This window comes from Notechis scutatus, chromosome 5 (genome assembly GCF_049901735.1).
Source record: "Notechis scutatus isolate UNSWTSFEM ecotype Mainland chromosome 5, rNotScu1.2, whole genome shotgun sequence".
NCBI classification, from domain to species: domain Eukaryota; kingdom Metazoa; phylum Chordata; class Lepidosauria; order Squamata; family Elapidae; genus Notechis; species Notechis scutatus.
The window spans coordinates 46843450-46866013 of NC_142013.1; the positions used below are offsets into that span (position 1 = coordinate 46843450).

Consider the following 22564-nt stretch of genomic DNA (forward strand, 5'->3'; position numbering starts at 1 on the left):
CCATAAGCCGAGAGTTTTACAGCCCTATTTTAGAGTGACCCTTAAAATCACCTCACTTCTCTTTGGTCCACACAAATATGGTTGATGCTAGTTGTCTTGATTACAAACTTATGAGACTACCAAACTTCAGGTTAGCCACATATTTTTCCCAAGCATTCAAGAGTCCTTTATTTAATATTCTAGCCATTTATGGATCCTTGCTGTTTTTCTCAAGCACCGGGTTCATTGGTTCATATTGGAGACTATGGCCCTGGAATTTAGATGTGAAGGCTGCAGTCTACTATTAGAAAAAATTTGATTGTAGCTCTAGATTAAACCCATTTCTTTTCCTTCTTATCCAAGAAGGATGTAATTAGCCATTCCTGATATATTTCTGCACTAACTTAATTTACTATTTAGAGCTTAATTAAGTAAAACACTTGACCTATGTGGAATCAAACATAGGACCCCAAACTAATAATCCAAGGTCAATGCAGTATTTATTGTTAAAAATAGGAAGAATTCCCTTTAGAGAATAGTGGGAGAAACTCCTCCTGACAAAAGAAAACACTCTTACTTATGCATTTTCAGAAAAGATTATAATTAACCAAACTCAAGTAACTTTCTACTGGTTCTAACTTCAAAAAATAAATATTAGCTCAATAAAAGAAACATCAGTTACCTTGCCACAGAAACTTTAATAAAACCAAGGCATTTCAAGCTTGCCTTTTAATGTGCCATTAAAAGTGCCATTCTATGTTTCTATTTTGTCAACACACTCCTTCTCCTCTAATAATTTGTTTTACAAAGCCTAAAAAAGATTAGCCAATATTTGGCAATATTGTGTATTTTAATCACTCTCTTGTATAAACTTTCAAGCACGTTTTTATTTGCAGAGCCAAATACCTTCTTTCATAAAGGATCTATGTAGAGAACCAGTAGGATCACATATATAAGTGTCCACTACTATCTGGGATGAAGGGGAAAAAAAGATGAAATATGCACTGTGACATCCCAGTGGAATTGTGGCCTTTTACCATGCAACTTGAATGAAAGGGGCTTGCATTGTGATCTCAAAATGCATGTTATATCATTCTCCTACACCTTCCAATGGACCCCTAAGACATATTGCTACTTCTGTCTCTGAAGCTTGGCTGGCTGAGCTCTAGTTCCTGTATCCTTGAATTTGTAAGGATTTATTGTGTTTGTATATTTTAGATAATATTTTATCTAGCCCAGAATTTCTAAATGTCCAATCCAGAATTGGCACTAGGCTATTAGCAAGTTCTCTACCATTCTGTTTTCAGCTATGTTTAAGGAAGGATGTACAAAATATAAATCTTTATTGTTGAGAAAGCTAATTTAACAATTTATTAATTATCTAATTTAATAATAACAGGCTCTGACTGTAGAATTTATGAAGTATCTCATATAAATACACACATTTGTTGATTTTGCTGTGCTACAAATCATTACAAGTGAAAATCCTGAATGTGAATCTGGGGCTGGCACTGCTAGCAGATGGTGAGTTTCAGTGGGCTTTATATTTCTAGTTAGTTAGAAATAACCATAGTAAGATAAGAATGTAAGATGAGAATGATACATAATTGTAGTACTGCAGAAATAACCAAGTAACCAAAGGAATGAATGCATTTTTAAGTTAGGTTAAACTTTTTTTTTAAGCGGGAGACATTATATAGACAATTGCTATAAATATATAGAGAATTAGGTTTAATTAATTTACATTCTCTCCTCACAAACACTTATTCCTCACTAGTATTTCAAGAAAACAAAGCCATTCATTCTTTAGGCATTGTTATACATAGTGGTATACTTATTACAATGGTTTTGAAACTTTTCATGCTTCTGTGTGAAATACGGTATGAAAGATGCAGAACTCTCGGCTCCCAAACAATTTTTGTAATGTCTGCTCAGGGGTCTGCAAGGTTCCAAGTGAGAAATTATAGATGGAACAGGGAATATTTTTATGAGGCCAGTTCTACTGCTCCATTTCTCTCATCTCTCGTTTTGATGCTTTAGGAGCTATGCACATTGCTGATGGGATTATCCTGATGGTGAAAATATTTGTTTTGACAGACAACACTCTCTTCAAGAGGGCATCTGGAGGCTATCCTAAGTTTAATAGCCTCCAAGAGTTTTGTGATAGTTAGTCTGAGTTATCATATGTTTACCATCTATCTTATTTTACTTCACAGAATCTCAATGAAGTGAGATGGAAAGACTAGTTGACCCACACATCATCTTAAGCCATAACATTTTATTTGTCATTTGCACAGGGGTTTCAGTCATGTGATTTGGAAGGCATGGTAAATAGCTTGGTGTGATTTGTAAGTTCAGCTGGCTGAGGCTCATTCAGCAAGCCATTGGAGCTCATTGCATTTAAGCTGTGTGATGTATGAGCTATTGCATCTTCCACAAAGCTCCTGATATGCTTTATATCTAAGCAAGAATATCTGAAACAAGGCTTTTGCAGAAGTTCAGTATTATTCCATACCAATTCTCTGATCTTGTCTTTTTTTTTAATAGTACTTTGCTTTCCAGGTGCTTTTTAGTTGCTGTTGCTAGCATATGTTGCTAGCATATCTCTGGACAACTGAATAACTGGATAGAAGCATTCCTGTCAAACAGACAACAAATGGTCAAAATCGGGAGCGTCCTATCAAATCCAGTACCTGTCAATAGTGGTGTCCCCCAAGGCAGTGTTCTAGGACCAACTGTCTTCATACTCTACATAAACGACTTCTGTGATCATATCAAGAGCAATTGCGTTCTCTTCGCTGATGATGTAAAGCTGTTCAATACCACAGACAATACTGCTACCCTACAAAAAGATCTTGACTATGTATCAGAATGGTCAAACAAATGGCAACTTCAAATCTCAACAAATAAATGCTCTGTCTTACATATTGGCAAAAAAATCAGAAAATAAAATACAAGCTGAATAGTCAAGAACTTGTTGATGACCCAAGCTCTGTAAAGGACCTTGGAATACTCACCTCTAATGATCTAAGTGCTAGAGCCCACTGCAACTACATAGCCAAAAAGGCATTAAGAGTTGTTAACCTAATCCTACGTAGCTTTTTCTCTGGTAATATCACACTACTAACCAGAGCATACAAAACAGTTGCTAGACCAATACTCGAATACAGTTCATCAGTCTGGAACCCACATTACGTATCTGATATTAGCACAATTGAGAAAGTCCAGAAATATTTCACAAGAAGAGTTCTCCACTCCTCTACTGTTGTAGAATACCTTATGCCACCAGACTTGAAATTCTAGAACTAGAAAACCTTGAATTCGCCTGCCTTCGGTCTGACTTAAGCATGGTATATAAAATCATACATTGCAATGTCCTACCTGTCAGTGAATACTTCAGCTTCAACCATAACAACACAAGAGCACACAATAGATACAAACTCAAAGTAAACCGCACCAAACTTGATTGCAGGAAATACGACTTCAGCAATAGAGTGGTCAATGTCTGGAATACTCTACCCGACTCTGTAGTTTCTTCCCCAAACCCCAAAAACTTTAACCTTAGACTGTCTACTATTGACCTCACCCCTTTCCTAAGAGGTCTGTAGGGGCGTGCATAAGCGCACCAACGTGCCTACCGTCCCTGTCCTATTGTTTCTCTTATTCTTTTATTTTTCTTATATGTACCCATTTCATGTATTCACAACTATGTATACACTTATACTTATTATCTTGTAAACAATTGGCAAATCAAATAAATAAATAAAATAAATAAATATGGTAATCAAAACAGTATGCTAGAAAGTGTTGCTAATGTTTTAGAAAGCATTATTTAATTATATGAATCTTGGGGTTTTTCAGTACATCATTTGAATTGAAAGGTTTCTAATAGTATTGGAAAACTTACTTGATTTGCTTTTTAAGACATTGCATATATTAGAAGATTTTTTTGGTCCAATTTCAACCTGGGTTACCCAATAAGGATGCAGAACAATTGCTTGAAGTAGAAGTAGAGTTTTGTTTGAAAAGCTGGGCAGCAAAATGGATGGACAGCAATTTGAAGGTGGACATACCTTAATGAACAGAGGTGGTCATACTTGTGGGAAATAGGTTATTTGGCATTTCTGTGGATGTGCTGACTAGCATGTTTACTTGGGAAATGAATGGAGGAGGAAAGTTTGGGGAAAAGTGCAGGCATCTCACTCTACAGAATGTGACAATCCCCTTGTTCCCTTTCACTTATGTAAGTCCACACCTGGAAGAAAATTAGTTATGATAGTGTCTGCCAGTATTCATTGATTTCCTAATGGGGGAACACTTAACTAGTTTCAGATATATATTGGAAAGTATCTGTGGAGATTCTCAATCATCCAGGTCATGGTTGGCCCAAAGTTGTTTTTCTAAAAGAGAACTGGATTTTCTTCTTTTTTTTTCTTGAAAACATTTCAGTTGTCATTCAAGGTGAAATAGAACCTTTTCAAGAAAAAAATTCAAAGAAAGTCCAATTGCCTTTTAGAAAAGTACCTTTGGGATAGGTGGGAAAGGGTTAACCAGTCTTGCTGCATTAGGTATTCACAATTGGATGGTAAAGGAATCCAGTCCTGTATTTGGAGTGGATATCAAGGATGAGGTGGGTAATCATGGGCCTTTTTCTTCTTACATACACAAATGACATGTTATAGCTTTTCCTCAATCTGATGCTTTACAGACATTTGAGATTTCTTGAATCCCAACCAGCATAGTAATCAATGTATAAAAACTATTTATTTATTTTATTTATTTATTTTTGTCAATTGCTTACAAGATAATAGGTGTAAGTAAAAACATAGTTATGAATACATGGATACATATAAGAAAAATCAAAAAAAGAAAAAGAAACAATAGGACAGGGACAGTAGGCACGTTGGTGCGCTTATGCATGTCCCCTACAGACCTCTTAGGAAAGGGGTGAGGTCAATAGTAGACAGTCTAAGGTTAAAGTTTTTGGGGTTTGGGGAAGAAACCACAGAGTCAGGTAGAGTATTCCAGACATTGACCACTCTGTTGCTGAAGTCATATTTACTGCAATCAAGTTTGGTGCGATTAACCTTGAGTTTGTGTCTATTATTTGCTCTTATGTTGTTATGGTTGAAGCTGAAGTATTCATTGACAGGTAGGACATTGTAAAGTATGATTTGATATACTATACTTAGATCGGACTGAAGGCGGGGTAGTTCTAGGTTTTCTAGGTCTAGAATTTCGAGTCTGGTGGCATAAGGTATTCTGCAACAAGTAGAGGAGTGGAGAACTCTTCTTATGAAATATTTCTGGACTTTCTCAAGTGTGTTAATATCAGATACGTAATGTGGGTTCCAGACTGATGAGCTGTATTCGAGTATTGGTCTAGCAAATGTTTTGTATGCTCTAGTTATTAGTGTAATATTACCAGAAAAAAAAGCTAGGGAGAGATTAATTAGCAACTTTTAAAGCAAATCAATAGCCTCAGACTAAATCAGAAATAATTTTGAATTTCATATTCATACATTTAACAAGACAAATGCAAAACACATGGATCTTCATTTTATCCTCCTGACTGTTTGTTAGGCTGATACACAACTACTGACCCAGACTTACTGAGCCTAAAATCATATGGGTATTTGAATTGTTGTAGCCTAATAGACTAACCATAAAGTCAAAACCAAACCAAATCAAAACAGTCAAAGAGTTTGAATGCATTGAACCTGTTATGAACTAAGTAAATGCATTTAATAAAGCTTGACAACCTTACTAGAAAAGCAGGCTCGTAATCCTGCACTTCTGATTGGCCCATAAATAGCGAATCATGATTGGTCCTTTCTGGGCAATCGGATTGGCTAATAACGGGTCATCTCCCATTGGACACAGTTTAAACGCTCCAACGCAATCCATTGGTTAATGGAACAGCAGCCAGCTCTATAAAAGAGCTGCTGCTGTCCAAGGCTTTTGCTCTGTTCCTGATAGTTAATAAAGAGTTGAAGTTCACCGTTCACTGCCTCGTCTCTGTTCCTTGCGCCGATGATCAGAATATAACAGAACCCAACGTCACATAAAAGGGCCAAGTAAGGATGAATTGTGAATCGGAATCATAAACCAACTCTAAGTGTCTTATGTTTCCAGTTATAGTAAAAAGATCAAAACAATAAAAAAGAACAACAGTTATCTCCTAGTGCAGAAACTAGCCACAATCAACATTTATACCAAATGAACAATGTTATTATAGGAGGGATATTAATAGCTTAATTGGACCCAGCTGGATTTTAACCTCAAGATGCACGTACTTCCAAAAGAAGGGGGACAGCAGTGGAGAAAGCCTGTCCCTGTGGCCCCTGATGGTAAATCCTAGGGATTTGCAAGGAACAATCTAATATAATAATAATAATAATAATAATAATAATAATAATAATAATAATAACAACAACAACAATAATAATAACAACAACAATAATAATAACAATAATAATAATAGTAGTAGTAGCAGTAGTATTATTTTTGTATAACAAGTCACACCCATAACTATATGAGTCACTACATTTTGTGCAACTTTCGGTTCTGGATGCACTTCAAAAGCAGGATCACACAAAGTATATTGAGTAATCCAATCATGAGAAGTCCAAGATATAACTGACTATGTGAATAATTCCCCAAATCAGGAATGGTTGTATCTAGTACAACAGACTGAGTAATGCAAAGGCCCTCCTAGCCATAATTGCCACCTGTTCCTCCAGCAGAAGCTAAATGTAGAAATGGTTGTGTACTTAAGACTATCCTGTTTGGACAAAAGAAATACATGTAAGTGGAAATAGAGTTGCAAATAGAAAACTGTAGAGCTTCTAGGCTGATTCCCCTTTTAACTCTGCTCCCAAGTCCTGCCATTCCTTTCCTAAAGTAACTTCCCCACTCTTTGATTTAATGATCCTAATTCAATAATATATGCACACATTCCCAAACTAGTTTGTTAAAATAAACTTTCAGTGTTTTTATATCATTTTGCTGCTATCTAATTTTTATCCAGTTTCTTGCTGATCATATATAGTAGCCTAATAACATTCCCCACCATCCAGTCAAAGCTGAAGAAACTTCTGGGAATAGAAACAAAATGTCTTCGAAATGAAAAAAGCACTTTGGGACAACATGACCTGGATAACTGAGAATCTCCATAGACATTTAGCCTAATAACTGACAATTTATAAAACTGTAAACATCAAGATGGCTGTAAGATTTTATGAAAATATGAATCAGGTGTGGCCCACATCTTCTCTTGGGTTGACAACAAATTGTAATAAGTGATTTCTATCTAAGCAAGATATATTTCCTTGTTAATATTTATTTAGTCATGGAAAATTTCAATTTAATATAAGAATCCTTATTCTTCCCTTTCTTTCATTATTTCTATAAGATTGCTATTTCCCCTTTCTTATGTAAAACAATGAAGAGTACAAGTTGGAAATGGAGATGAATTGAAGTTGTGGCTCAAAATCCTAATTATTATGGTTAGACAACTTTAATTTCAGGCTGTGTTATCCAGTTATTAGAAAAAAAATGCTGAAAGACATCTCTGTTGAGGATACTTATATTTATTGTTGAAAATAGATGATCAATATTAGACTGAACATTAACTAATAGCACCAATAGTACCATTTGCTCATACAATATTATAGTTAGTAGCAAGCATACAATCACAATGATCGGTTTTTCACAAAAATCAATTTCCATTTCTAGTGTACCTGCAGCAATTGAAAAAAAATGCTTTTAGATAAGCTTGTTTATTCAGGTAACATGAAGTTAGATAAATAAGATATTGTTCAATAGAGTGCCTTTGTGTGTATGTAAACAAATCATTGCAGTATAAAAAGGAAAAACTGGATGAAAATAATTACTTTTTAAGTACTATTGATGTTGCTTTGTGGATGAACACAATTCTTAATCAAATATCATTACAATAATACTTTGTGCACTTAATTTTCTTCTGAGTTAATTGTTCCCAACTCTGTTTACAATATATATTAAATATTGGAATATATGCCAATATTAGATACTTTTTTATTTCACAAAAATGATTCTAGCCTATGAGAACTGGTCCCTTATGTCAGTCTTTATCACAATATCTTTTTTCACTTTTGCTGCAATATATCATCACCATTATTCCTCTTAAAATCACCTTTCATTGATCATTAAAAAAAAGAAACCATAGGCTCAACTGTTGGTACAGATTTACTTGATATGATTTGTCTCTTCTACCTTATTTTGATTGACAAGTCAATTCTATAACAAGGATTTCTATAACATATATGGTGGCTGAAGGGTCATGCATTTTCAGTTTCTACAATATTATCCCAAAATGGCTGTAAATACATTATATAGAAATTCAAGATGGGTTATTTTATTTGATGGAAATTAGACTGAAACATGCCACTCAAGATAAACCTCCAATTTTTAAAGTAGGAATCTGAGTAAAAGCAAATGAATTAAATTAGGTTGCACTGAAACATTTCTGTGGCTAAAATGAAGAAATCCCCACACCCTAATGACTCAATGAGATTTTTTCCTCTTTTAAACTTGTTGCCTATCAGAGCAAAGTTGATATTGCTTTTGGTTTCAGTGTTCTTAACTCTCACTTATCCTGCTATCTCAACTGGGAATGCAATTCTGTTCTCAGCATTTTAAATATAACTGTTCTTAGATGAATAATTGGGAAATGTTTTAAGTCTATATATGTGAAGGAGTAGGTATTGGATGCCAGTTGAAGACAATAGCTTATGTATTGGTCTGGGTTGTGCTTCTTGGGTGGGGTAGATCCAGCAGTGAGCAAGGGCCCACCAGTGGAAAGGCTACAAATATACTTTGTTTTTGTACCAGTTCCTTTCTCTTCAGCCTTGTATTTCATTGTGCTATCCTGTTTTTTTCTGCCACTCCTAAATAATTAAGCATATAGCTTGCAAGCTACAACTCCTGCCAGTGATATTGTTCTTCCCAAATGTTGAATTTCCTTCAAAGCAAACGTACTTTGAATTGTTCTGAGAACCCTGTTTATATTGTTGAATGTCCCATTCAAAATGCTACTTTTCTTTTTTTCTTGTACAGTCCACTATAACTGGAAAATTAGAATATACAAATGAAAATTATTGTGATTTGGGATGTGAAGACAAAATTTTACATTTCTAAGTGTTCAAGAAAACAAAATTAAATTGACATTTTCAGTAAGGTAAAAAGATTTGGTAGCTTTTTCCAAATTGTCTGCCCAAGTTTCTCTCATTTCAAGCTCTCATCAGCTTCAATTAAAATGGTAGGAGTTATAGTCTGACAGGATTGAAACATTTAGATTTGGTCATGCCATCTTCTTCCATTTTTAACAGAATACTTCAGAACAGATGATAGACAGGAAAGATTTCCATCTTCTTATTTGATAGCAAATGGCAATAATAATTTGGTCATCAATCACTTCTTACAATTGCTGTAGTTTTCTTCATCTATGTCTTGCACTATTTACCAAGGTCTTAATTAAATGTTTTAACTGCTCCAGCTAATAACCAATTATTTTAAGCGGAACTAGAATTCCCCCAAAGAGGTGGGGGAGGTTATTTATGAAAAAGTCAAGACTTGATTCATTTATAGCTACTTTCTGGCATCAAACCAATAGTAAATTGTTAATCAGCACTAGAAAAGAAGAGTTCTAAATTATGAGCTTCTCTGGCATAAATGCAAACTAATAAAGTGTTACAGGGCTTTTCTAATGTATATTTATGGAAGATGATCACTCAGCATTTTACTACTAGGTAGCAATCATCCAAATGCAGTATGATAATAAGAATTTGGAAATGCAAACCATGCACACACTTTATAATAAAAATTCACAAACAGAAGACTCCAAATGGCTCTGGTCAAAATTATTTGGATTGGTCACCCAGTAGGTCTAGTCCAGGAATTAAGCAGAATGAGAGTATAGTTTCAGGTGGAGATGCTGAAGGCAAAATGCAGAGGTCACTGCAGCATCTCTCCAGGGTGCCAGAATGCTATTCTTTAAATGCATTGTAGGATGATGTCCCATTTTTAATGTTAAAACATTCAAAAGGCTGCAAGTAGTTTTCTATCTATGGAAAAGGAAGAGATACTATTTTCTGTTACTTTGATTCATCAAACAAATAGCTTCAACTTGACTGTATAGAGATTTGTCTTTCAAATTTTGCAACAGACAAAGCCAATATTTCCCAATTTGTTATCTTTACAGAAACTTTGATGGTGGTAAATTCTGAAAATTATTTTCCATCATTCTGGGGACATCAAATTCAGGTAGTTGGACCAGGCTGGTCTTGATTAAGATAAAAAGCTTATTGTTGGTTTGCTCACCTCTCATTTATAAATCAACTTACATTTGCCATGATAACACAGAGCAACAAAATCTACTCTTCATTGGCTTTGTAGACCAAAGCTTCTGTTCAAACTGTAACTGAAACTTAGATTGCTCTTCTGTGTTACTGAGCCTAATACTAATCTATTCCATTGATTGACCTATAAACTCTGTATATTTATCCCTAATACTCTACAAAACCAGATCACTTCATTCTGAAGAGAATGAAAAGAATTATAGGACAACCTAAAGCAGGGGTGTCAAACTTCCATCTTCACATTGTTGTCATGTGATGTGTCATGACTTTTCTCCCTTCTCTAAAATGGAGGTGGGCATGTTCAGCATGTGATGCATCCAGCCTGCGGGCTGCAAGACACCCCTGATCTAAAGCATCTCCTCACTCTTTACTTGGATCTTGATCTACTTCTTGCAGAAAAGTCTGTTATTAGTTGGCTCCATTTGTTCTAAAATAGGCCATTCTATCCTCAACTTTATTAACAAAATATTGTGATAGGCAAATAGTAGCCAGAACCACTGTGGTGCAGTGGTTAGAATACAGTATTGCAGGCTGATTCTGCTCACTGCCAGGAGTTTGATCCTGATCAGATCAAGATTGACCCAGACTTCCATCTTTTGAGGTAGGTTAAATGAGAACCCAGAATGTTGGAGGCAATATGCTAGCTCTGTAAACCTCTTGGAGAGTGCTGTAAAGCACTATGAATCAGTATATAAGTCTAAGCACTATTGCTGTTGCTAGTAATCTTATCAGCCCTGGTATTTAAAATCTGCTTTCTTGTAGTCAGAGTATGGGCATTCCAAGATATAGAATAATTCCTCCTTCCACATGCAGAAAGAGAGTGGTCTGTGAATAGAGAGAGAATAGAGAGCGTCAGAAGCTGACAAGGGGATCCAACTCATTTTGGCAATTGGAAATTCCAGGAGCAGAGGCAAAAGGGGAGCATTACAGGATAGCAATAAAGACAGTTTTGGCTCCAAAAGATTAAGAATTTCCTGTTTTCCAAAACATTCACATATTTTTAAAACACATTGACTGAAGAGTGCCTTCCAGCCTTATTATTTGCTAATAGTGGGTGGTGTGCATGAATAAATGTTCTTGAAACACTGAAATTATAACTGTGAGAGCTGCATGTAAAATCTCCTTCCTTAATGAAAACCAGTTTTGAAACATATTACTCCATAAAAAATGAAGTATACACATTTGATGTAAGGAGAGGGAAATGTATTTGTTTTGCTGCAATAAGATATTCATACCTTGATGCAGTTAATTGAAGTTCAGGTATCTTGAACTTTGTCAGAGTGTCATTCCTGGCAAGTAGCTAAATGATATTTGATGCCCCTTTAGAAAATATGTACCAGTTTAATCAAACATATCTTTTAAAAGAAAGGAGTATTTAATAAGAGAAATGTGTCCTTTTGGGAAACGTGCGCAAAAAAAACAAAAAAACACCTCCATGCAGACTAGAACATGATATACTGCAGTTGTGGTTAAATTCTGCAGCAATGTTCACTTAACTATATTCAGCAGACATTCAATGCATATGGCTGTTGGCCATTTTTATGGATTTATGAAATTTGGCAGTTGTGCAGCATAATTCCAGTTTCATAAATATAAAATTCTGTCTGTTCCATGTGGTGATTTATTTCATGCTGTGATAAAGTAAATTGCATTTACTTTCCCTAAATACTTAAACAGGAGTAATACTTTAAAAAGATAATTCAGCTTCAGATCCTGTTGTTTCTGATGGTGTTGAAATGCAACATTGACTTCAGCACATAAGGAATTTTTCACAAAACTGGGAAATTGTCAAGGGTCCAGACTCCCAGCATATGATTTCAGCATATGTGTACTGTTAGAATTTCTATCCACCAAAAACGGTAAACCTGATTTCAAAGTAAAATGAAACAGGATGTATTCTTTAGACTTTGTAACTAAAATGTTACAAAACATTGAGGTTAACAAATACAATCTTTTCATGAATGGCCTATTCCTGTAATCAATGTTATTTGAAATCCAAGCTTTGATACAAAATGTGTCTTTCCTATCATGAAAGGAAAGCACTGAGATATTGTAATATTTTATAAAATAGAACAGTAAAATCACAAGTTGGAAGGAACCATTTAGCCCAAGGGTGTCAAACTGGCAGCCCACGGGGTGGATGTGTCATGCACAGGCCATGCCCAACCCAGCTCCACAAAGAGGAAAAAATGTTGTGAAATGTCATGACAGCAATGTGATGCCATAAATTTGATACCCGTGATTTAGCGCATTAAGCCTTAGAACTTTCTATTTCTAAATCTAACATTGTGTTCAAAACAGGAATTCAGTTCAAAGCATTCCAGAAAGAGGAGAATCTAACCAAATTGTGAACACAATGAAGAAAGCCCATCTCCTGTCTGAATAGTAGGATCCATTACTACACTAATGTTGCTATTACATTTTTCCACCTAACATTCAGTTGGAATATGCTTTCCTATAATTTAACTACATTTTTGTTTAGAAGTAGTTTCCTCTTGGTTATATAGGCTAACAGCAGTATCATTTTTGTTTGTTCATCCACTTATTATAATTGAGATGCTCTCTACAGCATTGCCAAGTTTCTTCACTTATAGAAATGAAAAAATGGACATTTTTAACATACAGCACATCTTCCTATTTCATTGCTTCTGAACCTAGAACATTTCTTTTAGCTGCCCTATTCCAGACATAGGAATCAATCTACTATGTTTGTTACATTTATATTTGCCTTTGTACACTGGTTTTTGTTTTGTTTTTTTTGAAAAAGGCAACTGGACTTGCTTTTCTTTTCTTTGAAAACCTTTCACTTCTCATCAAAGAAGCTTGACTAACTTGTGGAGAATGGAAGGATTTGTATTCTTTTTTAAAAAAAGACAAACTATATTGATTACAAAACCAAAATATCAAACAAACACAACACACAGAAGAAGAAAAAAAAGAAATAGAAAAAAAAGAAAATGATTAAAAACTCACAATTCTACTTTCGACGGTCTATGGTTCCTTGTTTGTTATCAATATTGGTGATACATTTACAAATACATCTTATTGCGAATATATAATTACTACCTCTTTTACATTTTCTGTTGTTTACTAATATATTTTCTATTTTTGTTCTATCCAGTCATACCAGCATTCCCAGCTTCTATAATATTCTGATGTTTCTTTTTCCTTAAGTGCTAAGGTTAACTTGTCCATCTCTGCACAGGCTGTTATCTTCTGTATAACCATTTCCACTGTTGAAATATCTGCTTGTTTCCAACACTGTGAAAAGGTTATTCTGGCTGCAGTAAGAATATGCAGTATTATATATTTGACATTTTTAGGAATTTGTCTATTAAATATCCCCAATAGGAAGAATTCTGGTTTTAATTCAATTTGCTCCACCGTTATTTCCTCTAACCATTTTTTTATTCTATGCCAGTATCTTTGGGCTTCAGTGCAGGACCACCACATATGAAAAAATGTTCCCTGTTTCTTTTTACATTTCCAGCAATTCGGATTCATGTTAGGAGACATTTTCGCTATTCTCGAAGGTGAAAGATGCCATCTATAAAACATTTTATAGGCATTTTCTTTATATGCTGCTGATCTTGTAATTTTATTATTCCTTGTCCAAGCCTTTTCCCATTCTAATAATGTAATGCTACTTCCTATGTTTCTGCTCCAAGCTATCATGTTGCCTTTGACTACTTCCTCTTCTAATTCCATCTCTAGGAAATAATTACAAAATTTAGTTATTTTTTTTATCTGGACCTAATAAAATTTTATCTAATTGTTGTGCCTTAGTATAAATTCCAAAATTTTTATTGTCCTGGCTATATCTATTTTGAATTTGCAAGTAAGCCCACCGGTCTACTTGTAGCCCCTGTTCTTGGAGATCTTGCCATGATTTTAAAGTTTCTTGCGCATCAAGGAGGTCTTTGTATTTTATCATTTTATTAAGATCTAGATTATTTGGATGTATGATCGCCTCCATTGTTGAGATCCAAATTGGGATTTTTAAATAATGTTTTTTTTTATTTTGTTCCAATTAGCCAATAAGGAATCTCTAATTATATGTCTGTGGAAATACTTCTGCTTAATTTTCCCAATGTCCCATAAAAATGCATGCCATCCCCTCTGTAAATCATGGCCTTCTAAAAATAAGGTCCTTTTATTCGACAGATTTACCCACTCTTTCAACCAGAGTAAGGAGGCTGCACTATAGTATAATTCCCAATTTGGGAGTGCCATACCTCCCCTGCTCTTCATATCTTGCATTGCCTTTAGGTTTATCCTTGGTTTTTTCCCTTGCCAGATAAATTTGGTAATTATCTTGTTAAGTTCCACGAAGTAATTTTTATGTATTTTTACTGGTATTGTTTGGAATAAGTAAATAAATTTGGGCAGAATATTCATTTTTATAGTGGCAATCCTCCCTAATAAGGAGATTTGCAATTTAACCCATATCTCTAAATCTTTAACTTGCTGTAATAATTTATTATAATTTTCCATTAGAGTTTTGCATTGAGCCGTCAACCAAATTCCTAAGTATTTAACTTTTTTTACTATTTGTAATCCCATTATCCTTTCCAATTTTAGTTTTTGTTTTTCTGTTAAATTTTTAGTTATTTGTTTTTCCCCTATTAATTTTAAGTCCTGCAACTTCCCCAAAATGATCTCTTTCAGTAATTCTTGACCTGTTTCAATTGGTTCCTCTATGAAAAATACCATATCATCTGCAAATGACGAGTTTATATTCTTCTTTTTTAATTTGTAGTCCTTTTATTCCTGGGTTCTGTCTAATTCGTGTAAGCAATGTTTCCAAAGATAATGTGAAGAGCAGGGGGGATAATGGACATCCCTGCCTGACTCCTTTCTCTATTTTTATTGAGCGCGTGTACTCTCCATTAATTATAATATTCGCCTTTTGTGAATCATAAATTGTAGTCACGATGTTTTCAAATTTAGTGCCTAGATTCATATTGTAAATTTGTTGAATTAGGAATTGCCAATTTAGATTGTCAGAGGCCTTCTGTGCATCCAAGAATACAAGGGCTATTTGTTTTTAGGATTTGTATTCTTTGCAGCCTTCCTGTTAGCACCTTGACAATTGTTGAGGCCACTTGAGGGTTTATCTGTATCTTCAGAGTCACTTAAGAGTACAAATGGGTAAGGAACTTTCCTGGGATTGCTGTTGTAAACAGAAGATAGGTGGTGTCAAATCCTTCTTCCCTTTGTTACGGGAGGGCTGTTGAATTTTAATATAGCCTCTTTGACTCCTTTTCTGACTTTAGGAGTCAAAGAGGCTATCTATATATTAAAATTCAACAGAATTAAACAGTTACCCTTTGGATAATATTCAATTTGAAGGGCTTTGAGGGCTGAACCTTATTTAGTACTTTTCAGCATCTCTCCCCCCCTTGGGTATAGGGCTGTAATTCATAAAGATATAGAAGACAAACCATAAACTAAGACCAACCAATTGGTTTTACAAACCATGGAAACCTACTAGCAAGCAGAAATTGTGCTCTTCAGCTATGACAGAATTATCAAGTTGCATAGACAGGATTATACCAATGTATGGTCCCTACTGGCTGAAGGAAAGACATTAACATAATTTTATTTGCTGAATTTGGACAATTCCTCTTCTTTTGCCTTCAGACATTTAGGATCAACTTTACACATTTGACGTTAAAAAGACTTAAATATAGACATTTGATTTATTCATAAATATAATAGCTTCTCTGAAATAGCATTCATCAAATCCAAATCCTGCATTTAATTGCAAACAAAAATTGGGTAAAAATGCATTAATGTGTAGGTACATGCAGAAGGATACACTGAATCACTTATTGCCCCGATCCATGTGATATTTTTTTAATATTTATCTCTCTCTAAATCAGTAATACCTTCCTTTATGTTTGCACTATTTTCAGCTTTTAAGTATGAGATGCAAGGACTGAGAGAACCACAACATGGGACACATGCTTGAGTCTTTGGAATATGAGTCAGAGGATCAGATACTATTAACTCCTTGGAACCTGGAAATTTTTCAGCTTCAGCCTCTTGTCCAATATTTTGATCATTCAATAAATCACTCTTCTTAGCGTTCATATTCTCAATTTTGTTGACTCTTAAACATTCACCAGAAAAATCATATTCCAGCGTATCATCAAGATTATCCTCTCCAAGGCGAGAATGTCTCTCCTTGTTTGTGGAAATCTGAAATTGAATAAAAGTCTTATATCCTAAATTTATAAATCTCAGAATACACATTTAGAGTTTTTTTTAAAAGGACTACAGGTAGCCCTCAAATTATGACAATTGAGCCTAGAATTTTCACAAGCCATTGTGGTTGTATGTTGAGTCACCACCTGACTTGATTTTATGACCATTTTTACCATGATTAAGTGAGTTGCCACTGTTGTTAATGCAATGCATAAATCCAAATCCAGTTCATCCAATGGGCATTTTTGCTGGTTTTTGCCAGATTATAAAACATAATCACATAACCATGGGATACTGCAACTGATTATAAATATGAGTCAGTTGCCACATGAATGAAATGCAATCACATGGCTACAAGGGTGATGCAATAGTCATAACTTGGAGGATAGGACATAAATAGCTTTTTTTGGAGTCTAATGTCAGTTTAAACAATTGTTAAGTGACCATTCATAACCTGAGGACTACCTGTATTGGCCATTTTTCCATTATTTAAATCATAGCAATAGAAATATTGCTTTTGCTTCCTTGTGGAAAAAAACCAGCAGCTTGGTGAATCTAAAGAAACATTTAGATTTGTGGAGATTTGAGGTAACCATAGCGAAGGCTATGTTATTATCTACCCATCTAAATTAATGGAAAGATGATATGAAAAGCAGGTATTTTAAAAATATACATTGAATTAGTATATGACAGGATTTTAAAGACACTTGTTATTAAAATCCAAGATCTTATAAAAAACAATAACATTTAACCAATGAGTAGGACTTAAATCATTCACCTGCCAGAACCAAAACATCAAAATAAATGTCTAAACAGAAGGCAAACCAACAATGAAAGTTTAGCTGAAATAACCAGCATATGAATGATATCAGGCTCATTTTTAGATATTAGTCTAAGATACCTGCTATAAGCCATAATTGGTCAAAATTTCAAGTTAACATGAACCACAAAGTTGTAAATTTTCTTGTTTCCCTGGGATCAAACATCTGAATCAAGTCGGAGCAAATTTGGTTTAGCAGTTATAGTGCTAGACTAGAGATGCAGATTTCTAATCTTCTTTTAGGCATAGAAATCATCTGGGTAACTTTAAGCCAGTCACTTTTTTCAGCCTAACTCACTTCAAAGAGTAGTCTTTGTAGGGAGCATAGATGGAAGAATTTATGTTTGCTTAAGTTATATAAAAAGTAAGATATAAATATAATAAATAAAATGACATGCTATTAATAAAATTCAGGATTGAACATTAAAAAAAAAACAAATTTCAAGTATTTTTAACATATGGAAGACAAAGCTAAACTGGTGCATTCTTGAAAGTCAAAGACTATCACAAACTTCCAAGATTGCTTCTTCCATAAATTAGTAACAAAATAATGTTCTCTAACTGCAGTTTATATGGTAAAGTGTTCCAGAAGAATGTAATTTTAAAAGTATAAAAAATTAATGAGATATTCAGAAAGATCAGAAAGGAGCGATTTCTTCATTCAATTTCATGCCTAGGTCATCTACCCGGCACATAAAAACTGAATTTACATAACACACCCTGCCACAGGCTTTTTAAAAAGAAGCCACAAATTTTGAGTTTAAATAAACTAAAACTATACTGTCCATACTATATTCTAGTTTGCCAGCAAAATGTCTGATAATTGTGTAAACATTTTTAAACAGCTAAACTTAGATTAATTCTCACCTTCTTTAAAGTTACACAAAGGTTAATAATCCCTTGCTTCTCCTGGGGCGGTTTTTTCAAACTCTACCTGGTGAATTTTCCACTTCAGTCTTGAATCTTCACCTTGAATATGGTTACTACTTTTCAGCTGTTCCATCCTATTTATCAATGTTTTTATAAGTGTTTTATTGCTACTAAACAGTTACTAGAAGTAGCTGTCTTTAACAGCTTTTCAGAACTATATCCACCTTTTCCTGTATTGTTACATTTCCCACAGCTATCACACTATTAGTTTAAGAATGCGAGGTCAAACAAATCAATTACTGTTCCTTTACCAAGTTAATATGAACAAGCTAAGCTATTTGTTTCATACAGTGTTCTTTATGGAAAAGGCTAGAGTTTTCAGCAGCAGGATTAAAGATATAAGGGAAATGTTAACTTATTTCAAAAGTGCAGAATTTATTATTCGTTTTAGGTATCGGTATATATAAAACTGCCAGAAGCCCTCAAACTAGATTTTATCTCAAACCTGATATTGAATTTTGAGACTATTAAAACTGGGAAATCAGCCTGGCAGGCTCCCAAGCTGAAATTTGGAAGGTTAAGGATTTTCCATGCCTGTATTTTCATAAATCAAAGTTATAGTTTAATATAGCTAGGATTTAACTATTGTAATGGTTTATTTAATTAATCTTAGTTAAATGATATGCTGCTAAAAATGGACACAATTGCTATGGCTTCCTATTAGTTCTACATTTACAGAAACCTATCAACCTTTGGTTCAAAACAAACCTAAGAAAGCATTCTTACCTCTTCATCTGAAACTATGTAATCAGAATCCTCCATTTCTGCCATGGTGTAAATAAATCTGAGAAAGGAATACAAATTAAGATGAAAAAATCAATTTCAATTCAACATATAAATATAACATTCAGACATCTATTATTCCATTCATGCTTGGTAAAACTTCCTGATGTAAGATGGTGTAAGAAAGATCTGAAATTAAAGTAGAACTTAGAAGATTTACAAAACTGTTCAAAGTTATAGCTTATTTAGTGATAAAAATATATCTTCCTATTTTTACTTAGCCTGATAGACCATATGATTACCAAAGTACAGTTCCCCAGTTAGCACTAATATAAATTTACTGCTCTAGGGCTGGCAAACTTTACCAACAGAAACCAAGCAAAATAAACCCTAGTACATCATACTTTAGCCACCTCCCCAATAAATATAATTTCCTCCTGGCTTGTAGCTATTTTATATGTTTAATTCTTGCAGGTGAATCAAATAAAACAATCACCTACAAGTCATTCATCCCACTGAAACTTATACATGATTAAAAACAACTGGGTTCCCTTAAGCAAGGCCATGTTTTGTATTAGCCATGGCTTCAATGAATAATTTGCAGTTCAAAATAGTTACTCAAACCTTTCATTAGAGTAGTTCTTCTAATTCAACTAGACTATTGGTTTGTCAAAATGTAATTATTTAAAAGACCTACATGCTCTTTTGGTACTTCTTGCAATATTTGTAAAGAGGAAATATTTCAAGTATTAGCATTCTAATCTCTTTTAACTTCCAATGTGCAGATTGTTAATGTAAAAGAGGCACCATTAATTTTAAGATTGAAATATTCTGTTTAACCAGATGGAGTTTCTTTTAATGTGCAGGAGAAACAGATATTATATACTTAAATGTCCTAGACTGGGTATATACACCTTGTTAGCCTTATTTAAAGACTGTGTGGAAGCATTCATTGCAATATTCAGAGAAGATAGTTGTAGCAAATGATTTAAATCCCCTTCACTTAAACACATTCTACCCATAAACAGGTTAAAGGTTTTGCCTTCCTACCCTGTAGCCGAGATGGGTGACATATAAATATCACAGATAGACAGAGATATTTTATCCAGCCTTCCCTTGATTTATAGCATATAAAAAGTTCTGTTTGGAGAACCTTGGGTCATCTTAAGATGGGAGTGAGAAAAAGTAGGTGCCATGAGTCCCCCAAGTCCCATTTTTGGTAAATATCATGCTGTCCTAAGTCAAAACAGAAAGTGGAGGGAGAGAAGGAGATTGACAGAACAAATGATTGAAATAAGCAGCTGCAGAAAATGAATGGAGCAGGCTAGAAAGAAGAGCTGGACTCTTGGAGAAAGGCAAAACGATGAAAAGTGGAGGGGAATACTCCAGATTTACAGAAGGTAAGTGTTAAATTGCTTTCAGGAACACATAAAGACATAATTTTGTAACATTTCTAATTCAGGTCTTGCTTCCTAAATAAGGAATTTTTCTAAGTTTCCAAACATTTTTTTAAAGAAAGCATTAAAAACATTTAGATGGACAAAAGTAGGATAATGTCTGACAGTTTTTGAGTTATAGCAATCCTGCGTGGTTATCCAGAATTATGCCTATGGCAGGAACACATGACAATGCTGCAGTAGTCCAGGATTTTTCAGAATTCAGCTCTGCATGGTTCATTGACATAATTGATATTTAATATATCACAGCAAATAAATTGAATTCTGCAAGTTCAATGAAACTTTAATATTGGGTGATCTTGCAGATTATCTGAAACATGATAGTTTATAGCTGCATGGGTCAATTAGGAAGAATACTGGGAGATATAGTGTATTGAACAACCATCCTCTAAGCTACAGTTTCTGAATCTCAGCAAAGTCAGGATTCCGGCAGTTACTCTAATTAAATCATGAGCCTCAAGCCACACTCCCAAAACTAAGGATTTATTGGAAGTTAACATTCCGGCATTATTTATTTATTTATTTATTTTATTTGTTTTGTCAAACAATTATATAACAGGTATAAGTATAAACATGGTTATAAATACATGACATGGATACGAATAAGAAAAAAAAAGAAACAATAGGGCAGGGACTGTAGGCACATTTTGGTGCACTTATGCACGCCCCCTACAGACCTCTTAGGAAAAGAGTGAGGTCAATAGTAGACAGTCTAATGTTGAAGATTTTGGGGTTTGGGGAAGAAACCACAGAGTCAGGTAGAGTATTCCAGACATTGACTACTCTGTTGCTGAAGTCGTATTTCCTGCAATCAAGTTTGGTGTGGTTTATCTTTAGTTTGTATCTATTTTGTGCTCTTGTATTGTTTTGGTTGAAGCTGAAGTATTCATTGATAGGTAGGACATTGCAATATATAATTTTATATACTTAGATAGAACCGAAGGCGGCGTAGTTCTAGTGGCATAAGGTCTAAAATTTCAAGTCTGGTGGCATAAGGTATTCTGCTACGAGTAAAGGAGTGGAGGATTCTTCTCGTAAAATATTTCTGGACTTTCTCAATTGTATTAATATCAGATATGTAATGTGGGTTCCAGACTGATGAGCTGTATTGGTCTAGCAAATGTTTTATATGCTTTAGTTAGTAGAGTGATATTACTGGAGAAAAAGCTATGCAGGATTAGGTTAACAAGTCTTAGTGACTTTTTGGCTATGTAGTTACAGTGGGCTCTAGCACTTAGATCATTTGAGATGAGTACTCCAAGATCCTTGACAAAGTTTTTGTCATCAACAAGGCCTTGACTATTCAGCTTGTATTTTATTTTTTGATTTTTTTTGCCAATATGTAAGAAAGAGCATTTATTTGTTGAGATTTGAAGTTGTCATTTGTTTGACCATTCTGACACATAGTCAAAGTCTGCTTGAAGGGTAGCAGCATTGTCAGAGGTGTTGAATAGCTTTACACCATCAGCGAAAAGAACGCAGTTGCTCTTAATATAATCACAGAGGTCATTAATATAGAGTATGAAGAGAGTTGGTCCTAGAACACTGCCTTGGGGGACACCACTGTTGACAGGTACAGGATATGATAGGATGCTCCCAATTTTGACTATTTGTTGCCTGTTTGACAGGAATGCTTCTATCCACTAATGCAGGTATCCAGAGATACCATAAGATTTTAGTTTTAGGAGTAGTTTGTCATGTACCACTGAATCAAAGGCTTTACAGAAGTCTGTGTAAATTGAGTCAATTGCTTTGCCCTGATCAAGTTGTGTAGTCCATATGTTTTTACAGTGCAAGAGTTGCAGGTTACAGGACAGTTTCCTTCTGAAACCAAACTGTTTGTCAGAGAGTAGATTGTTTGTCTCTAAGTGGAGGATAATGGATTGGTTAATAATTGATTCCATGACTTTACAGGTGACACAGCATAAAGAGATTGATCTGTAATTTTCAACTAGGCTGGGGTCTCCCTTTTTGAAGATGGGAATGACTGTGGCTAGTGACCATAGATTTGGCAAGGAGCTGGTCCTGAAAGATTTTTCAAAGAT

At 34.5% G+C, this 22564-nt stretch overlaps 1 long non-coding RNA gene across 1 annotated transcript in view; it reads left to right on the forward strand.

Moving 5' to 3' along the window:
* The window catches only part of LOC113409723 (uncharacterized), an 81417-nt gene extending 65071 nt beyond the window's left edge, over positions 1–16346 (forward strand). The window contains exon 3 of the long non-coding RNA XR_003370575.2: positions 16298–16346. This is a non-coding gene — a long non-coding RNA (uncharacterized LOC113409723). The remainder of the gene's footprint in view (positions 1–16297) is intronic.
* Positions 16347–22564: the final 6218 nt, after the last annotated feature.